Raw genomic sequence first — 19,446 nt, 5'->3', positions numbered from 1 at the left:
GCGCGGGCTCAAAATTTTGCTAAGTCCTTTCCCCCCTCTCCCCCTATCCTCCAACTCCTCCATCGTCGCCGTCGATCGCCCTGCAGCCCTCGACCTCACCGCCGACGCCCGAGGCCGTCGTGACCTCACCGCCGCCGCCCGAGCCCGCCCTCGACCTCATCGCCGCCGCCCGAGCCAGAGCCTGCCCTCGCCGCCAACTGTAAGGCTCTCCCTCTCCTCTCCCCTACACTCCTCTCTCTCTCTCTGCTAGGGCGAAAAACCCTCCACTCTAGGTTAATTAACTTAGGTGAATTTAGTTATGAACCCTAGGAATTAGCAGTTGTGGTACTAGTAGATGTTAATTAGATTAACTTAGGTTAATTAGGTTAGGGCAATAGAGCAGCAACATATAACAGGACCCTAGGAATTAACTTAGGTTAATTAGGTTAGGGCAGTAGTGGTACTAGTAGATGTTAATTAGATGTTTTTTAGTTAGGGAAGTAGGGTTTTACTAGGTTAATTAGGTGGAGTTAAATGAATGACCTAAATGAATGAAATTAGTAGTTAAGTGAATTTTTAGGACAAATTTGTATATGCTTAAGTACTTAACTAAATTTTATTTTTAGGACAAACTTGTATATGCTTAAGTAGTTAACTAAATATATAATAGGGTTGTATATATAGTTGCTTAAGTACTTATATAGTTGTTCTGCACCCAATGTATGCTTAAGTAGTTGATAATTCTTAGTGTTCATCAATGGGTGCTTAAGTAGTTGTAGATGCTTAAGTAGCTAGCTAGGGTTCATCTAATTAGTTAGTACTTGTAGCTGCTTAAGTACTAGGGTAGTAGGGCTAGGGCACTAGGACATAATTTGAATTGAGTTGTAGGGTTCATAATTTGAAATTTGTGTAGATTTTCTTGAAATGTGAAGCATTGAAGTGGTCCCTCGATTGTGCCCAAGTGGCCTTTTGTTGTTTCCAGGGAATGAAGCCGAGTGGCCTATGTTTTGCCGGAACGTTGATTCATTTCCGCTCCGGCAAATTTCAGGTGCTCGATTTGTCCACTTTTTAGCAAAGGTCATGCCGAAATTTTCCGTGAATTTCGGGATGACTTGTGCTACAAACTAGGATATATCAAGTGCCCGGGATTTGCCGCACCGGAAAGGAATCAACGTTCCTGCAAAACATAGGCATTTTCATGTCATTATTCATTTTATTAGGTCTAGAATTAATTGACTAGATTTAATCATATGAAACATGGCTAGCAACGATGAAGATGAAGGACAGGGTTCTGGTGATTGCAACGACATCTACCTGGCGGCAGACGAATATTTGAACCTTGCTAATGATCAAGGGTTCTTGTTGCTGGGCCCACCTATCACATCCGAGACCGACATCGAGACTGGCATCGAGACTGGCATTGAGACCGAGACCGGCACCTAGACTGGCAAAACCATAGAATCGAAACCGAAGAGGAGATGTCGACGCCCAAACCAGCTCCTCACTACTAGACTTGTGGTCACTGAGGGAGTCCTGGATAAGGTTGTATCCGGACAGCCGGACTATATTCATCGTCCGGACTATAAAACGTCAAGATGCAAGACTCAAGACTTCGGCTCGTGTCCGGATGGGACTCTCCTTTGTGGGGAAGACAAGCTTGGCGATCCGGATATTATGTTTCTTTCCTTGTAACCGACTCCATGTAAACCCTAGCTCTCCGGTGTCTATATAAACTGGAGAGCATGGTCCTTAGAAGGCCGATCACAATTACAATCATACCATCATAGGCTAGCTCTTAGGGTTTAGCCTCTACGATCTCGTGGTAGATCTACTCTTGTACTACTCATATCTTCAATATTAATCAAGCAGGAAGTAGGGTTTTACCTCTATCGAGAGGGCCCGAACCTGGGTAAACATTGTGTCCCTTGCTTCCTGTTACCATCAGCCTAAGACGCACAGATCGGGACCCCCTACCCGAGATCCACCGGTTTTGACACCTACATTGGTGGTTTCATTGAGAGTTCCTCTGTGTCGTCGCTGCAAACGCTTGATGGCTCGTCTCGTTGTCAAGGACGACATCACTTCTGGGGGAGCGTTGGCTGTAGGCCAGACTCTCCGGCTTGGCGGCTTCATTATGACCGCCCCATCGGCTATCGCGCCGACGATGGCCTCTCGGGTCATCATGCATAACCTTCGCATCGATTCGGAGCTCGCCGAACAGATGGATCCGATTGAGCTCTCCTCTCTTAATGAGCTCTTGGATCGCATCGTCGCTTTCGGAGTCGCTACCGACTACGACCGGATTGGGCTTAAACCCGACCAGAGGGACATTAGATCCTCGCCGGCCACCCATGAGATAGCGGTAGTGGAGGAACCACACGTGGGTTGCCCCTCAACTTTGAAGATGAATTATGTCTGGATCACCGAACTTAGTGAGCCGAACACCCACCCAAAGGAAGACATGACCCAGGTCCCGGACTTAGAATCAGGCGTTGGGCCGAAGGGATTAGGTAATTCTCTAGATCCCGAACTATCGGGCTCGGTACTACCCGTGCCCCCGGGCGTCAGATCGGATCAGAATCCGGATTCAGCCAACGACGCCCGCTCGGACTTAAACCGTCTCTCCCGTATCAGGCAGGAGCCCCAGGAGACGGTACACCGTTACTGGGCCAGATTTCTCCTTGCTCTTATTAAAGTCAAGGACCGCCACAAGGAGGACGTAGTCTCTCTTTTCTGCAGAAATTGCAGGAACAAAGGACTCCTTAATGCTATAAGTCGCCGTGACATAGTGTACTTTACAGACTTGGCAACCATAGTACAGAAGTACTGTGCGATGGAAAGTGCCTGGAAGACCCAAACAGAATTTTGGGATAGTACGGCCCTCACCGGAACCTCTGTCCGAACTAAACGGCTGAACTCTCGTAAGTCGACCAACTCAATTCCCAAGAAACCAAAACCCGCCCCAGGGCGTGGAACTGTATTGGAAGAATGGCTTAACGGGCCATGTAAGCTTCACAGCACACCGGATGCAACGCCGACCCATAGCCTTAGAGCATGTTGGACACAATATGGTACTGACAGTCTTCGATACCTTCGCCTCAAACAATAGGGGCAAGCAAGCGCATCGAAGCTCCGTTGAAATTTGCCACGTGGCAAAAATAAATCCGTGGAATGACACTGTGATGTCTACTACACAACCTTCTTCTTGTAGACGTTGTTGGGCCTGCAAGTGCACAGGTTTGTAGGACAGTAGCAAATTTCCCTCAAGTGGATGACCTAAGGTTTATCAATCCATAGGAGGCGTAGGATGAAGATGGTCTCTCTCAAACAACCCTGCAACCAAATAACAAAGAGTCTCTTGTGTCCCCAACACACCCAATACAATGGCAAATTGTATAGGTGCACTAGTTCGGCGAAGAGATGAAGATACAAGTGCAAAATAGATAGTGGATAAAGGTTTTTGTAATCTGAAATAATAAAAACAGCAAGGTAACAAGTGATAAAAGTGAGCATAAACGGTATTGCAATGATAGGAAACAAGGCCTAGGGTTCATACTTTCACTAGTGCAAGTTCTCTCAACAATAATAACATAGATAGATCATATAACAAGCCCTCAACATGCAACAAAGAGTCACTCCAAAGCCACTAATAGTGGAGAACAAACATAGAGATTATGGTAGGGTATGAAACCACCTCAAAGTTATCCTTTCTGTTCTATCTATTCAAGAGTTCATAGTAAAATAACATAAAGCTATTCTTTCCGCTCAATCCATCATAGAGTTCATACTAGAATAACACCTTAATACACAAATCAACCAAAACCCCAATGTCACCTAGATACTCCATTGTCACCTCAAGTATCCATGGTCATGATTATACGATATGCATTACACAATCTCAGATTCATCCAACCAACATAAAAGTACTTCAAAGAGTGCCCCAAAGCTACTACCGAAGAGTCAAGAACGTGTGCCAACCCCTATGCATAGGTTCCCAATGTCACGAAACCCGCAAGTTGATCACCAAAACGTACATCAAGTGGCACATGATATCCCATTGTCACCACCGATAATCACGGCAAGACATACATCAAGTGTTCTCATAAAAGACTCAATCCGATAAGATAAATTCAAAGAGGAAACTCAATTCATCACAAGAGAGTAGAGGGGGAGAAACATCATAAGATCCAACTACTATAGCAAAGCTCGGGATACATCAAGATCGTGCCATAGAGGAACACGAGAGAGAACACGAGAGAGAACACGAGAGAGAACACGAGAGAGAACACGAGAGAGAGATCAAACACATAGCTACTGGTACATACCCTCAGCCCCGAGGGTGAACTACTCCCTCCTCGTCATGGATAGCACCGGGATGATGAAGATGGCCTCCGGTGATGGGATCCCCCTCCGGCAGGGTGCCGGAACAGGGCCCCGATTGGTTTTCGGTGGCTACAGAGGCTTGCGATGGCGGAACTCCCGATCTAGGTTCTGTTCTGGAAGTTTTTGGGTACGTAGGTATATATGGGTGCAGGAAGTACATCGGTGGAGCTACGGGGGTCCCACGAGGCAGGGGGGCGTGCCCAGGGGGGTGCCCCCAGGCTCGTGAGCACCTCCCGTATCTCCTGACGTGCACTCTTTTGCCAAAATCAACACTGTTTTGTAAAAATCATGGGTATTAACATGAAGACCTAAGAATACCCCTAACGCCGCCCCTGCATCCACCCCCAGCGGCTCCAGGAGGAGCACCACAACCGCAGGCACTGGCGGCGGCACGCCATCCACACCGTGCTCGTGCTCCACCGTCGGCCCCTTCAGGTCCGAGCACAACTTGCCGCCGTCGGCCTCGGCGGCCAGGCCGCACCTCTCCTTCCACCCAGACTGCTTCCACCGGTCCCGAGATCCGCCGACATCAACCCCGTCGTCCAGCACCGGGTGCCTAAGATCGGCACGCCTCCTACCTATGTGAGTTTCACTTGGAATTATTTTTTTCAGCGGTAGGATGAAAGTGAAGTGCGTTTGCCTGAATACATCTCTACTTTGTTCGTGATCTCACAGTGTTCAGCGATTTTTGAACTCAGTAAAATAGCATTTTTTTTCAACAAGAGATGGATAAATAGGCCGATATATACTCGCACTCGCGGGCAGTACAGTTCTGGGAATACTACTGCTAATGAATGTTTAACCTCTTCACCACAAACTTGCTTCATAGGTCTTATTTCTTTTTTCAGAATCTTCACAATTCTTTTTGGTCTGATGTATACTTGCAGGTTTATCTCTATGAAAAGGCTCTTTCAATATTAAGCAGATGCTTCAACTAAGCATGTCTTTTTTTTATCTATTGTGGATATCGTCTAATACTACTTTCCCATTAACAGGTATTTTCATATGGCTGAAAGAATCAACTGCTAGAGATTTCTGAAATTGTTCAACTACGTAGTTTTTGGTTACGTCTTTTTTGATCAGGTTTGGACTTTAACTCCCTGTTGTATGTATGTATATTAATTTCCAGTGCACAAATTTTAAGGGTTTTAACTTTTTCTAATTGCACTTGCTAGCGACCCGGACCAGCGCCATGGCAACGAGCGTGGCCCCATACCAAGACCTTCAACTTGAGTGGCAGATCCACCATGACTTGGCAGCTCCGCTGGTGGAACCGGCTTCCCTAGGAGAGCAACCGTCCAGATGGCCGTCATGCTTCCGCCCAGCAGGTACTACTCCCTTCGTCTCATCTTCTCATTAGCTAATTCAACACATGTAGTAAGTCTGCCTCTTGATTTCCTGGTTCCAAGAACCCTGCCTTCGTCCCAAATCAAGAATCATATTCTTTTGGATCTGGATCAAGATGGGTTATATTGATCAACGTCCCTCCAATGAATATTTCTTTAAGAGAGTTTTAATTAGGAAGAGTCGTTCTAGGTAGAGGAGTAGATGCATTGTTTCCACGTGGCGGTAGTGAGGTGTTGCTGATTAGAGCACCATCAACAGTTCTTCAGCAGCATATCAAGGCAAAAGGTATTCCGTGTGCCGTGCATCTTCAAAAGAATCGTCGGATGCAGTATCCCAAAAAGTAGCATTATGTAAAGATCTGATTCATCTGAATATAACATGAAAACAAGGAACATGGATTAGACATGAATATCCTATGAGCAGAGATAACACACTAATCAACATTCTGCATTAGATTACTTAGTTGAGAGATAGAACCTGAAGAAAAGTAAATTAATATAGATACATAAAAATTTGGCACTCCCTGTAACTCCAATCCCAAATAGGCAGTGATGGAGACGATGAGCTTGAGAACTGAGATGGTTCTGTTGAAGTAATGGTGGGTTTGAGCGGTCAGGCCGTTGACCGTCACGTCCATATGCGGGGTTGGCTGGTCCTGCCCCTCTTTCAGCGGTAGCGGCTAGGCGACAACTAATGATCCTTCTCAAATTTGAGCTCCATTGTTTTAAGGTTCCTGATTTTTTGCACTCTGATGATGACCATTTTGGACTGTATGATTGATCTTGATATGGTTTATAGCTTCCTGCTACTACTGTTACCATCGTCCAATCAAGTTCATCCATGTCAAAACCTATCGACTAGAAATAGAGTAGTGTTGAAGAGAAGGTTTGATTGTACTATTTAATTGCTCATCAATTTCATTGTCTACTTTCTTCAGTTGGAAAGCTTCACGTAAACATAAACTGGTGGTCTATACGAAATAAATAACACATCAGTTTTCTTCTGAGTGATGCCTCATTTTTTATTTTTCTCAGCAGATTAGAGTAATAAGTTGATGATCAATCTCTACTTTGTATTTGTATTTTTTTTATGAGATTGATTGAAGAAGAATGACATATGTGCAATATGTATGGGTCAACTTCATAATAAGTGAAAAAATGGCTTCGAACTAGGAAATCTGAAACTGTAGGGTTGTATAGATGTATAGTCTCATATTATTACTGTAGATTTTCTTATTTTATAATGCATTTTGTTTAGCGAACATATATTCCAAAAAAATTCATGTACTCTTTTGTAGAGAGGGAGAAAGGAGCTGATTGCAGGGCACTAAAATATATCTTGGCTGCCAAAGCTCCGTGATCACTTACAAATATATATATTATCCATGTAGGCTGGGTTATTTGGGATCAATTACAACAAGGCACTTGGATATTGTTTATAAAGGTGCATATTTTGTCAATTTATATACTTTAATCTCAATGTGTTGATTTATTCATGTTATTTTGATGAGGATGGCATCAATGCCAGTTCATGGCTATGCAAGGCATCAATGCTTGATGATTGGTCATACAGTGACATGTTACTCGTTGGGGCCTTAATTTGCAACAGAAGTAGATGCAATAAGCTCTGAAAACTAAATTCCTTTTGCTCATATGACACGAAGGCAATGGGAATTTCTTCGTGGGTGTTGATCATGCTTGGCTTTCCCTGAGCTCCAACTATACATGCGACTGCATATGATATCCAATAGCTATAGATGTTGCCATCGTTATGCTATTAGACATAATCTGGATTACTCCCCTTTGAAAGGGTACAATATTTTTTTAGTTCTTGTAACTTTCTGTAATGTTGTGAGAGAAATAAATTGTAAATTCTCCACTTTGATTACTACCCAATTATGGGTAAGTTTATGCAAATTTAATACTCATGTTTTGTAGCTATGTTTATTTAAATTTCCTTTTATTGTATGAGTTTATGAGTAAAATTAATCGCCAAATACCGGTCATTTTATTGTAAAATGGATGTGCGCAGCAACGCACGCCATCAATGATATAGTATATATGATAGCTGGTTGTCTTGCTGAGCAGCACATCGTTGCATCCTATCTTGTCCGAGGGTGCACCCTAGTACTACTAGAGAGTGTTTCACCTTCTTCACCCTGCAAGACGCGTGCAAAATTCGAGAGTGAATAGCAAAAACTACCACTTTTCGGCGTTAGGATTTGAAAGTGCAACTATCCCTAGGTGGTTTTGGTAATTCATAACAACATATAGCTCATTGAGCTAATGCTATTCCAAGACTATTATTTCAGGAAAGCTCAATGAATGGCATGGCATGGATGATGAAAGTGGATCCCTCAAAATACTAAGGACAAAGGATTGGCTCAAGCTCAAAAGCTCAAGACTCTTCATTTTACATTTTAGTGATCCAAGATCACATTGAGTCTATAGGAAAAGCCAATACTATCAAGAAGGGATGAGGTGTTGCTTAATGAGCCTCTTGCTTCATGTGCTTAGTGATATGCTCCAAAACCCTCAACTACTTTCCCACATCCACAAATGACCTAAACCTAAAGCCAAAATCGGTCACACCGATTCTTTCTATCCGGCGCCACCGATTCCAAAAGTCATAGCCACTGCCACAAACCCTAAGCAAATCGGTCTTACCGATAGGGATCTCGGTCTCACCGAGATGGGGTTGCAATCTCTCTGTTTCCCTTCGTAACGTTTCGGTCTAACCGAAGTGAGCGATCGGTCCCACCGAGATTGCAATGTAAACTCTCTGTTTCCTTTTTGTAACATTTCGGTCTCACCGAAAAGAGCAAATCGGTCCCACCGAGTTTACCTGACCAAACTCTCTGGTAGCTTAATTACCAAAATCGGTCTCACCGAGTTTGTGTAATCGGTCTCACCGAGATTACGTTATGCCCTAACCCTAACCGAATCGGTCTCACCGAGATGCATGTCAGTCCCACCGAAAATCACTAACGGTCACTAGGTTTACTAAATCGGTCCGACCGAGTTTAACGATTCGGTCCCACCGAGTTTGGTAAATTGTGTGTAACGGTTAGATTTTCTGTGGAGGCTATATATACCCTCCACCTCCTCTTCATTCGTGGAGAGAGCCATCAGACTAAACCTACACTTCCAACTTACCATTTCTGAGAGAGAACCACCTACTCATGTGTTGAGGCCAAGATATTCCATTCCTACCATATGAATCTTGATCTCTAGCCTTCCCCAAGTTGCTTTCCACTCAAACCCTCTTTCCACCAGATCCAAATCCTATGAGAGAGAGTTGAGTGTTGGGGAGACTATCATTTGAAGCACAAGAGCAAGGAGTTCATCATCAAGGCGCCATTTGTTACTTCTTGGAGAGTGGTGTCTCCTAGATTGGCTAGGTGTCACTTGGGAGCCTCCGACAAGATTGTGGAGTTGAACCAAGGAGTTTGTAAGGGCAAGGAGATCGCCTACTTCGTGAAGATCTACCGCTAGTGAGGCAAGTCCTTCGTGGGCGACGGCCATGGTGGGATAGACAAGGTTGCTACTTCGTGGACCCTTCGTGGGTGGAGCCCTCCGTGGACTCGCGCAAGCCGTTACCCTTCGTGGGTTGAAGTCTCCATCAACGTGGATGTACGATAGCACCACCTATCGGAACCACGCCAAAAACATCCGTGTCTCCAATTGCGTTTGAATCCTCCAAACCCTTCCCTTTACTTCTTGCAAGTTGCATGCTTTAATTTCCGCTGCCTATATACTCTTTGCATGCTTGCTTGAATTGTGTGATGATTGCTTGACTTGTCCTAAATAGCTAAAATCTGCCAAACTCTAAAATTGGGAAAAGGTTAAGTTTTTAATTGGTCAAGTAGTCTAATCACCCCCCTCTAGACTTACTTCAAGGTCCTACAAGTGGTATCAGAGCTTGGTCTCCATTTGCTTTGATTTCCATAGCTTTTGGTGGTCATAGCCTTGGTTTCACAACCTAGGAGAGTATGGCGTCTAGCGAGGGAAATTATCACCGTAGAGGTCCTTACTTTGATGGTACTAATTTTGCTAGTTGGAAGCATAAGATGAAAATGCATATTCTCGGACATAACCCCGCCGTTTGGGCAATTATTTGTATTGGCTTGCAAGGTGAATTCTTTCGATGGGAGAGAACCGAACCGTGAAGCGAATGCGGAAGAATTGAAGATGCTGCAAATACAACGCTCAAGCATGTGACATCATCTTCAACGGATTGTGCCCCGAAAGAATTCAACAAAATCAGCCGTCTTGAGAATGCAAAGGAAATTTGGGATACTTTGATTGATATGCACGAAGGTACCGAATCCGTCAAGGAATCCAAGTTGGATGTGCTCCAAAGTCAGCTTGACAAGTTCAAAATGAAGGATGGTGAAGGTGTCGCTGAAATGTACTCTAGGCTTGCACTTATCACAAATGAGATTGCCGGCTTAGGGAGTGAAGAGATGACCGACAAATTCATCATCAAGAAGATCCTAAGAGCATTGGATGGGAAAGTATGATACCGTGTGCACATTGATCCAAATGATGCCAAACTACAAAAATCTCAAGCCAACAGAAGTCATTGGAAGATTGTTGCTCATGAGATGTCACTCAAGGATAAGGAGGAACTTCACAACAAGTCAAGTGGTGCTTACAAAGCCTCAGTGAAGCCCCCACATCATCAAGTGAGAAACCAAACCTTCAATGAAGAATTGAGCTTAATGGTGAAGAACTTCAACAAATTCTACAAGAGTAGAAGCAAAGAAAGAAGCTCCAAGTCAAGGTCTTATCATGACAAGAGATCTTCTAGTCGAGAGCGCAATTGCTACAATTGTGGAAGCCCGGACACTACTCCAATGAGTGTACGCACCCTACAAAAGAAGAGAAGATTCTCCAAAAGAAGAAGCAAAAAGAGAAGAATCACCACCAAGAGAGAGGAGGAGTAGAGATGATCGTTATGAACGAAGACCCTCACGGAGAAGCAAGGATTCGGAAAGGAAGGACAAGTCATCAAGGAGCTACACAAAACGAAGACATCAAGCTCATGTTGGTGAATGGGTTTCCGGCTCCGACTCCGACAATCACTCCGAGAGAAGCTATCACTCCGACTCCGAACATACTCAAGATGAAGGTGTTGCCGGTCTAGCACTTGTGTCAACCAACTCCTACGACATATTTGATTCACCAAATGAAGGAATTGGAAGATGCTTCATGGCCAAAGGTCCAAAGGTAACACATCCGAGTATGTTGATTTCAATAGTGATGAAGATGACTTGCTTGTGGATGATGATTTACTTGTTGACAACTCTAGTGATGAATACTATGATGAAACGTCAATTAATCATGCTAATCAAACGAATGACAATGATAAGGAGAAAATTGAGCTTCTAACTAAAGAACTAAACACTCTTAAGTTGGCTCATGAAACTATCTTCGAAGATCATCGAGAACTTTTAAGGGCTCATGAGAAGTTACGCTTTGAAAAGCTCAATCTTGAGCAAGAGCATGAGTTCTTAAAGGCAATCAATGATGATCTCCGCAAGAAAAGTTCTTCTTACATTGCCAAGCATTTACTCTTATCTACTTACATGCCTCAAGTCAAGTCTAGTAACAAGTACAAGAAAGATACTTCCTCTAGTAGTAACAATAATAATGTTAAATCCAATGTTGTTGCTTCTAGTAGTTCTCTTGATTCCACTAATGATTCTCTTAGCCAAGTTACACTTGAGCAAGAAAATAGTTTATTGAAGGGAATTATAGAGAAAGGTGTTTACAAGAGCCTTGCCGGGAGTAAGCAATTCGAGGAAATTGTACGCAAGCAAGGAAGGCACCGGAAGAATCAAGGTGTTGGTTTTGAACGAAAGTTCAACGCCAATGGAGTTGAGTGGGAAGAAGATCAATACCCCAAGACAAAGTTTGTTCCTCAACAAGAGAAGTATGATCCTACTTCCTTCAAGGGGACACAAGCTCAAGATGATCTTCCACCACAAGACCACAAGAACAAAGGCAAGGACAAGCTTCAAGAAGAGATTGATGCATTTGAAGAAGCACCTAAAGCCTCGTTCAGTGGGTCCCCAAGACTACGTCAAGTTCTACTTCATCAAGTACAACTACAACTCCAAGGATTCCCATCAAGATGATGTGGATCCCGAAGAAGAAGAACTAGAGAGTTCTTGAGGGTGACTCCGCCAACATTCTTCACTCATATCATTTTGGCAAGAACAAGTGCAATCAACTTTCACATCTTGCACTAGTTTCAAGGAGTCACAAACCCTCTTGTTGGTAAGGCAAGGGACAAGGTAACCTAATGTTTTCATGGACATCATCTTGTGTGTGCATCACTCTATGTCTATGGATATTCTTGTTTGTTCCTTGTGGGACTAACCCATGTAGGCAAGTTGAAAGTGCAACTCACTCCAAAGGATTGCTCCAAATGATCTACATCAACATTGAGCATCTACATCTTCAACACCTACATGAAGTCATCATCGACAAAACCCAAGGTTAGTTCATCCCTCTAAGGGGGGATCTCACATCTAGGGGGAGCTTAACTCTAAAGAATTGAGTCAAAGCAACTCTAATGGTGTGAACACATTAATGCATTATGTAAAAGTGGTAACCCCACTTGAGCTTAAACGATGAGTATGACCTATGATCAAATGTTCTCATTTGACTCCTAAGTCAATATACTCATATATAGATGACCTAGTCATCGCCAATTGTTTGATAGATGCTAGAATTGGTTGTGCATGCTTTGCCACATATTTCAATTTGCCATCTTATTGTGTGAGCATGTTGGTGCATATTTTACTCATTCAAGGACATCCACTTGTTGTTTTGATTGTTTGGATTCTTTTCTTTTGGCCAAGTGGATGGACAAGAATGCCTAAGAACCTTCTTTAGCTATCTATGCTTTTCTCGTCTCAAACTCTATTCATGCTACATCACAAAATTTGATCAAGTCAGATTCGAACCACTCTGTGTGAGGAGCACTCGGAGTCCCCGATTCGTCATAGACTTAAACTTCCAAAACCTCTTAGTGATTCTCGGTCTGACCGATCCTCCATTTCGGTCCTACCGAGATCATCAAGTTGATCTGAGTTTTCAATCTCGGTGCAACCGATTTGAACTTTTTCGGTCTCACCGATTTGCTGTAAACTGAACACAGTTATGCATCTCGGTGCCACCGAGTTGTTCCACTCGGTCACACCGACAGGGTCGGGCTATATATAGCCACGGGCAAAATTTTGGAAATTTCTCCGAAACCCTTCGCCCGCGCAACAGCTCGCTCTGCCATCGTGGTCTCCGGATCGTCTCCTCGTCGCCAGCAGCCTCCTGTCGCTGGTCTTCCGCCGCCGTCAACGGATTTCGTCCCCGCCGTTGCCGCCATAGCAAGTCCACCGCCAAGTTAGGGTATGGACTTGAATCTTTGTGCTATCCACGTCTGATTCCTAGCACATTGTTTTCATATTGATTCTTGCCACGATTGAAACTCTTCTATCCAGCCAAAGTAGTTCATAGATTAGATGTGATTCAAATTTTTAGGGTTAGGTTCCGCCGAAACCATCTCGGACCCACCGAGTTGAAAAACTCGGTCTCACCGATTTGGCTTATGCCATTGCACTAGTGACTCTCGGTCTGACCGAGAATTACTAATCGGTGCAACCGATTTGAGGATTCTGTGAAACCCTAGCAGTCTCGGTACCACCGAACTGAAACTCGGTCCAACCGAGATCATCAGTTTAGGTTCCAAAACTGCTTCGGTATCACCGAGTTTGAAAATCGGTGGATCCGAAATGCTTTCTGTGGAAAACTAAACTGAACTTTTGAGTCATTCTTTGCAAAAACCTCTGCATTTTGTGATGCTGCATCTTTTCTATCTCATCTATAACTCTTCACAGGGTCAGCAGTCAGCTTTTGCAGTATGTCTGATCAAAGTGACAGCCAGAACAGGTCAGAAGAGCAGATGGACTTGAGTGAGGGCACTAGTCCCTCAACTTCAGATGAAGGGAGCAGAAGTACTCCTAGCAATTTGCCTAAGGCTGCAACTAGGCAAAGGAGGAAAAGAACTTCAGATTCAGAGGATGAAGATTACAAAGCTGAGGAAGATGAGGCTACTTCCAAGAAAGAAGTGCTCAGAAAGCAAAAGGCATGAAGAAAAAGGCCTGCAAGAAGGCAACCTATGCCCAAGGCCAGAGCATCAACTCAACTGCCTGAAAATCCTGATCCCAAAGAGCCAGCTGATGAAAGCAAGAAGAGGAAGGAAAGGGTCAAGAAGACCATGGCCAGAGTTGTTGGGCAACCTTCCATGATGGAAGAGGAAGAGCTTGCTGCACCACCAAAGGCACCAAAGCTTATGGGTGATGCAATCAGATCAGGGGCTGCAACATCTAAGCCCAAGGAAGCACCCAAAGCTGCCCCCAAGGCCAAGTCTGCACCAAAGAGGAATACCAGGAGTATTCCAGCTGCTGAGAAGAACAAGGCCCCAGTGCCAAGGTTGCTGAGGAGGAAGATGAAGAAGGACAGGTTCTAAGGAAGCTCAAGCCAAGATACCAGACCACAATGATGCCCATCCTGTGGCTGAGGACATGAGAATCAGGAAGGATTCAGGGCTGAGATGGAGAATGGCAGATCCATATGCCACAAGAGAAGAACTGCTGTTGATTACAGGTTCCACAAAGGAACAGCAGGACTTCTATGAACAATCTGTTGGACAAGAAGCCCATAGTTGTGACATGAGGTGGGTTGACTCATCAAGGAAATGAACAGCACTATCCTGGAGTGCAAGACAGCTTTGTTGCTTGTGGAGTTGCAGATTTTGTTGGGCAAAAGCTCACAAATTGGAATGATGACTTATCATGCAATTCTACTCCACAGCACATTTTTACCCAGATGGAAGAATTGTTTGGATGTCTGAAGGTACAAGGTACCAGTCCACTGTTGAAGAATGGGCAAGCTGATAAATGCCCCAAAGGAAAATGATGATGATCTGACATTTATGCAAAGAAGAAAATGGGACACAATACCAATGGCTCACATGTACAAGGAAATTCCAGACAAGCTAGAGACTTTCACTTTTGGATCAGTCACTTTCTGCTGTCAGGGTTGCCTATAAATTGGATTCTGAGGCACACTTTGTTGCCCAAGTCTGGTGACCATAACATGATCAGAGGCATGCCATCAACATGTTGCATTGTTTGATGTGCCACAAAAGTTCAAAGTCATGAGCCTGATCATTGAAACAATCAAGAGGACTGCAGCAGATCAGAAGAGGAGCTGTGGATATGCACCTCAGATTCAAGAATTGATAAACTCAAAGATGGGCACAGGAAAATATCAGTTGGATAAGGAACACTTTCCACTTTATCCAGACTTTGAGGACAATGAGGTTGTCATGAATGAAGATGATCCATCATCAGTTCAAGCTCAGGAGAAGAAGGAGAAGGCAAAGAGGGAGAAGGCTGCCAAGATGCCAACTCAAGAGGAGGCATCTGAATATTTCTTGAAAACCAAACAGGAGCAGCTTGGTTACTTGATAGCATCATCTCTGAGGATTGAGAAGGGGTTGGCCACCCTAACTCAAAACCAGGAGAGCCTGGAAAGAATCATGGAACAAAAATTCTATGATCTAGATGTCAAGGTAACTGAGATTCAGTCAGTTGTGGAGCAGCTGCAGGATGACATGCAGGAGAGGAAGGGCAAGACTACCACCAATGTGTTTGCCAGAGTGCCCAGAGCCCAGAGGTCAGTTGCAGTGCCAGTGACACACTAGAGCAACTCTCAGCACCAGCTACACTCAGTGCCCAGCTCCAGCACCTTCACATCAACTCCAGCCCTCTACATCAACTGAAGCCTTCGTCCAAGGAGTTCTCTACACCACCACACAGAAGATCAAGCCTGAGAGTCGATCTAGCACTATGCATTTTCTATGAACTTTTTGGTAACTTGTTGCCAAAAGGGGGAGAAAAATGTATAAATCCATAGGCTTCGAGAGAGAGAGAGAGAGGTAGTTGCTTTTGTTCTCTCTTGCTTTTATTGGTGGCTTTTAAACTTTGTTTTGCTTTGGTTGAGATACTATGTTTGTGAGACATTGATGATCATGTGTTTGATCATAAGCTACACTTATGCATGCTTGATATTATCCTATCTATCTTATGTGATCACTCACTTTGCTTGGTGATGAGTGCATGTATTCATTGTTTATTATTTTGAGCGCTCCACCAAGATGTATGTGACATGGAAAGTAACCCATGAGCCTAATCATTGTGCATTTGCAGTCCAAAGCAAATTCAAAAACTATGCACAAATTTAGGGGGAGCTCTTGCTTATCAACATACTTCTCAAAGCGACGATGTTATTTAAATCTTATTATCATTTGTCGAAGCTTTGATCTATATGTTGTCATCAATTACCAAAAAGGGGAGATTGAAAGTGCAACTATCCCTAGGTGGTTTTGGTAATTCATAAACAACATATAGCTCATTGAGCTAATGCTATTCCAAGACTATTATTTACGGAAAGTCTCAATGAATGGCCATGGCATGGATGATGAAAGTGGATCCTCAAAATACTAAGGACAACAGGATTGGCTCAAGCTCAAAAAGCTCAGAACTCTTCATTTCACATTTTAGTGATCCAAGATCACATTTGAGTCTATACAAAAGCCAATACTATCAAGAAGGGATGAGGTGTTGTCTTAATGAGCCTCTTGCTTTCATGTGCTTAGTGATACTGCCCAAAACCCTCAACTACTTTCCCACATCCACAAATGACCTAAACCTAAAGCCAAAATCGGTCACACCGATTCTTTCTATCCGCCGCAACCGATTCCAAAAGTCATAGCCACTGCCACAAACCCTAAGCAAATCGGTCTTACCGATAGGGATCTCGGTCTCACCGAGATGGGGGTTGCAATCTCTCTGTTTTCCCTTCGTAATGTTTCGGTCTAACCGAAGTGAGCGATCGGTCCCCACCGAGATTGCAATGTAAACTCTCTGTTTCCTTTTTGTGAACATTTCGGTCTCACCGAAAAGAGCAAATCGGTCCACCGAGTTTACCTGACCATTCTCTGGTTAGCTAATTACCGAAAATCGGTCCCACCGAGATTACGTTATGCCCTAACCCTAACCATATCGGTCTCACTGAGATGCATGTCAGTCCCACCGAAAATCACTAACGTCACTAGGTTTACTAATTCGTTCCGACCGAGTTTAACTATTCGGTCCACCGAGTTTGGTAAATTGTGTGTAACGGTTAGATTTGTGTGGAGGCTATATATACTCCTCCACCTCATCTTCATTCGTGGAGAGAGCCATCAGACTGAAACCTACACTTCCAACTTACCATTTTCTGAGAGAGAACCCTACTCATGTGTTGAGGCCAAGATATTCCATTCCTACCATATGAATCTTGATCTCTAGCCTTCCCAAGTTGCTTCCACTCAAACCCTCTTTCCACCAGATCCAAATCCTATGAGAGAGAGTTGAGTGTTGGGGAGACTATCATTTGAAGCACAAGAGCAAGGAGTTCATCATCAACACACCATTTTGTTACTTCTTGGAGAGTGGTGTCTCCTAGATTGGCTAGGTGTCACTTGGGAGCCTCCGACAAGATTTGTGGAGTTGAACCAAGGAGTTTGTAAGGGCAAGGAGATCGCCTACTTCGTGAAGATCTACCGCTAGTGAGGCAAGTCCTTCGTGGCGAACGGCCATGGTGGGATAGACAAGGTTGCTTCTTCGTGGACCCTTCATTGGGTGGAGCCCTCCGTGGACTCGCGCAACCGTTACCGCTTCGTGGGTTGAAGTCTCCATCAACGTGGAGTACGATAGCACCACCTATCGGAACCACGCCAAAAACATCCGTGTCTCCAATTGCGTTTGAATCCTCCAAACCCTTCCCTTACTTTATTGCAAGTTGCATGCTTTAATTTCCGCTGCCTATATACTCTTCTGCATGCTGCTTGAATCGTGTGATGATGCTTGACTGTCCTAAATATAGCTAAAATCTGCCAAACTATAAAATTGGAAAAGTTAATTTTTTAGTTGATCAGTAGTCTAATCACCCCCCCCTCTAGACATACTTCAAGGTCCTACAGGATTTCAAAAAACTAACACAAATTTGTTTGTGACTGATAACTACCAGAATTGGCGTCGGCTGTTTTAAAAGACCCCAAAATGCCCGTTGCTAAGAAACCGCCTCTCCTTCCAGCAGCGCCGACCGCCCATCCTTCCACCTCGCTAGCGTCGGTCGGCCGCTCCTCCGCCTCCATTCTGCCTCCTCTCCCCGGACCCTCTTCCCTCCCCAGGCCTATAGCCCGATGCGCCGCCAGCCTTGGCTTGTAGCGACGGCGCCCGAGGCGCCGCCCTCCATGTCCTGGATCCATGGCGCCACCGGCCAGAGGCGCTTCCCTGCTTTGTCGGCCAACCCCAGTAGCCACCGGTCATGCAGGGTCTAAGCGGAGGTGGCTCGCGGCTGCAGGTGGCACGGGCGGCTAACTCCGGCGGCCTGCCTGGATGGGGTCCTGCATGGCGGCGGCCGCAGGGTGGCGGAGTCGTCCACCCGCACCCCGCGCACACTGGACCACGACGAGCGACGAAAGGGAGCTCCGTGGTGGCGCCTTGGTTGTTGGCCGGCGAGCTCATCACGGCTGCTGTTGGCCGGCGAGCTTGGCTACGGGCGCAACTGCCACGGCACCACAGGCCAGACAAACTCAATTCTTTTTAAAAAAGTTTTAGAGGGACCCGAGTGCTTTTTAAAAGTTTACAGGGACCCGATTGCGTTTCTTAAATGTTTGCAGGGACATGCTTGCTTTTTTATGATGAAGAGACACTGACATGTGGGCCCCACATGTCATTTAACGGTCAAACAAACGGTCAAATAATCAGTTCTCTTACACGCGGGCCTTACTGTCATAATCGTGATCAATTGTTAAATCCTCGGTGATTTGGGTTTTTTGAAACAGCCAACGTCGATTCTAGTAGTTATCAGTCACAAATAAATTTGTGGTAGTTTTTTTGGAACTCTAACACGAAAAGTGGTAGTTTTATGCTATTCACTCAAAATTCGATAAAGGAAAAACACGACACAACAAATTGAAGTGTAAACATAAAACATAGGAGAAGTGAGAAGAAGAGCAAGAAGGTGGAGTGTGGGCAGAAGAGCGTGGGTCACGCCTTTTATAAGCAGGGAGACGCAGGCGCTAGCCCTGCGGGTAAAGGCCGAGCTAGCTTCCCATTTCTCGCGTGATTGGGTGACGGGACGGCACGTCATCATTCACTCTGGAGCCTAGGCAATGTTTCAATGAGGACGATGCGGCGACAACCTGTAATAGGGATTGGCTCTCCCCTTGTGACGACTCAGAAATCACCAGTCGGCAGGGCCAGGGGCTACAATCAACGATGCGCACAGCGAAGGGGTCATGTGTGTATTGTGCACGGCGAATCCCCAGACACGAGCAGTCCCGAACGATTGCGCCCTTCCCTAGGGTTGGAATTCACCTAGTTTATGCCAAAGTCACATGCTTATATTCGGCAGCAACTAGTTCAGCGATACAAGTACGAGGATGATTAAGCTAGCACGCAGTGCTATCCCCTCTTCAACCAAAATTCGCTAACAACTCTCCTGAATTTTCTCTGTATGTATCAATTTTCTAGTTTCACGGAAGATAAAGAATGCGCGCACGATGAGATAACAAAAATCCGTGCATTTGATCTGAATTGGACCGGGTTCCACTATT

Source organism: Triticum aestivum, chromosome 7B, assembly GCF_018294505.1.
Source record: "Triticum aestivum cultivar Chinese Spring chromosome 7B, IWGSC CS RefSeq v2.1, whole genome shotgun sequence".
Classification (NCBI taxonomy): Eukaryota; Viridiplantae; Streptophyta; class Magnoliopsida; order Poales; family Poaceae; genus Triticum; species Triticum aestivum.
This window is presented reverse-complemented; position numbering follows the sequence as displayed.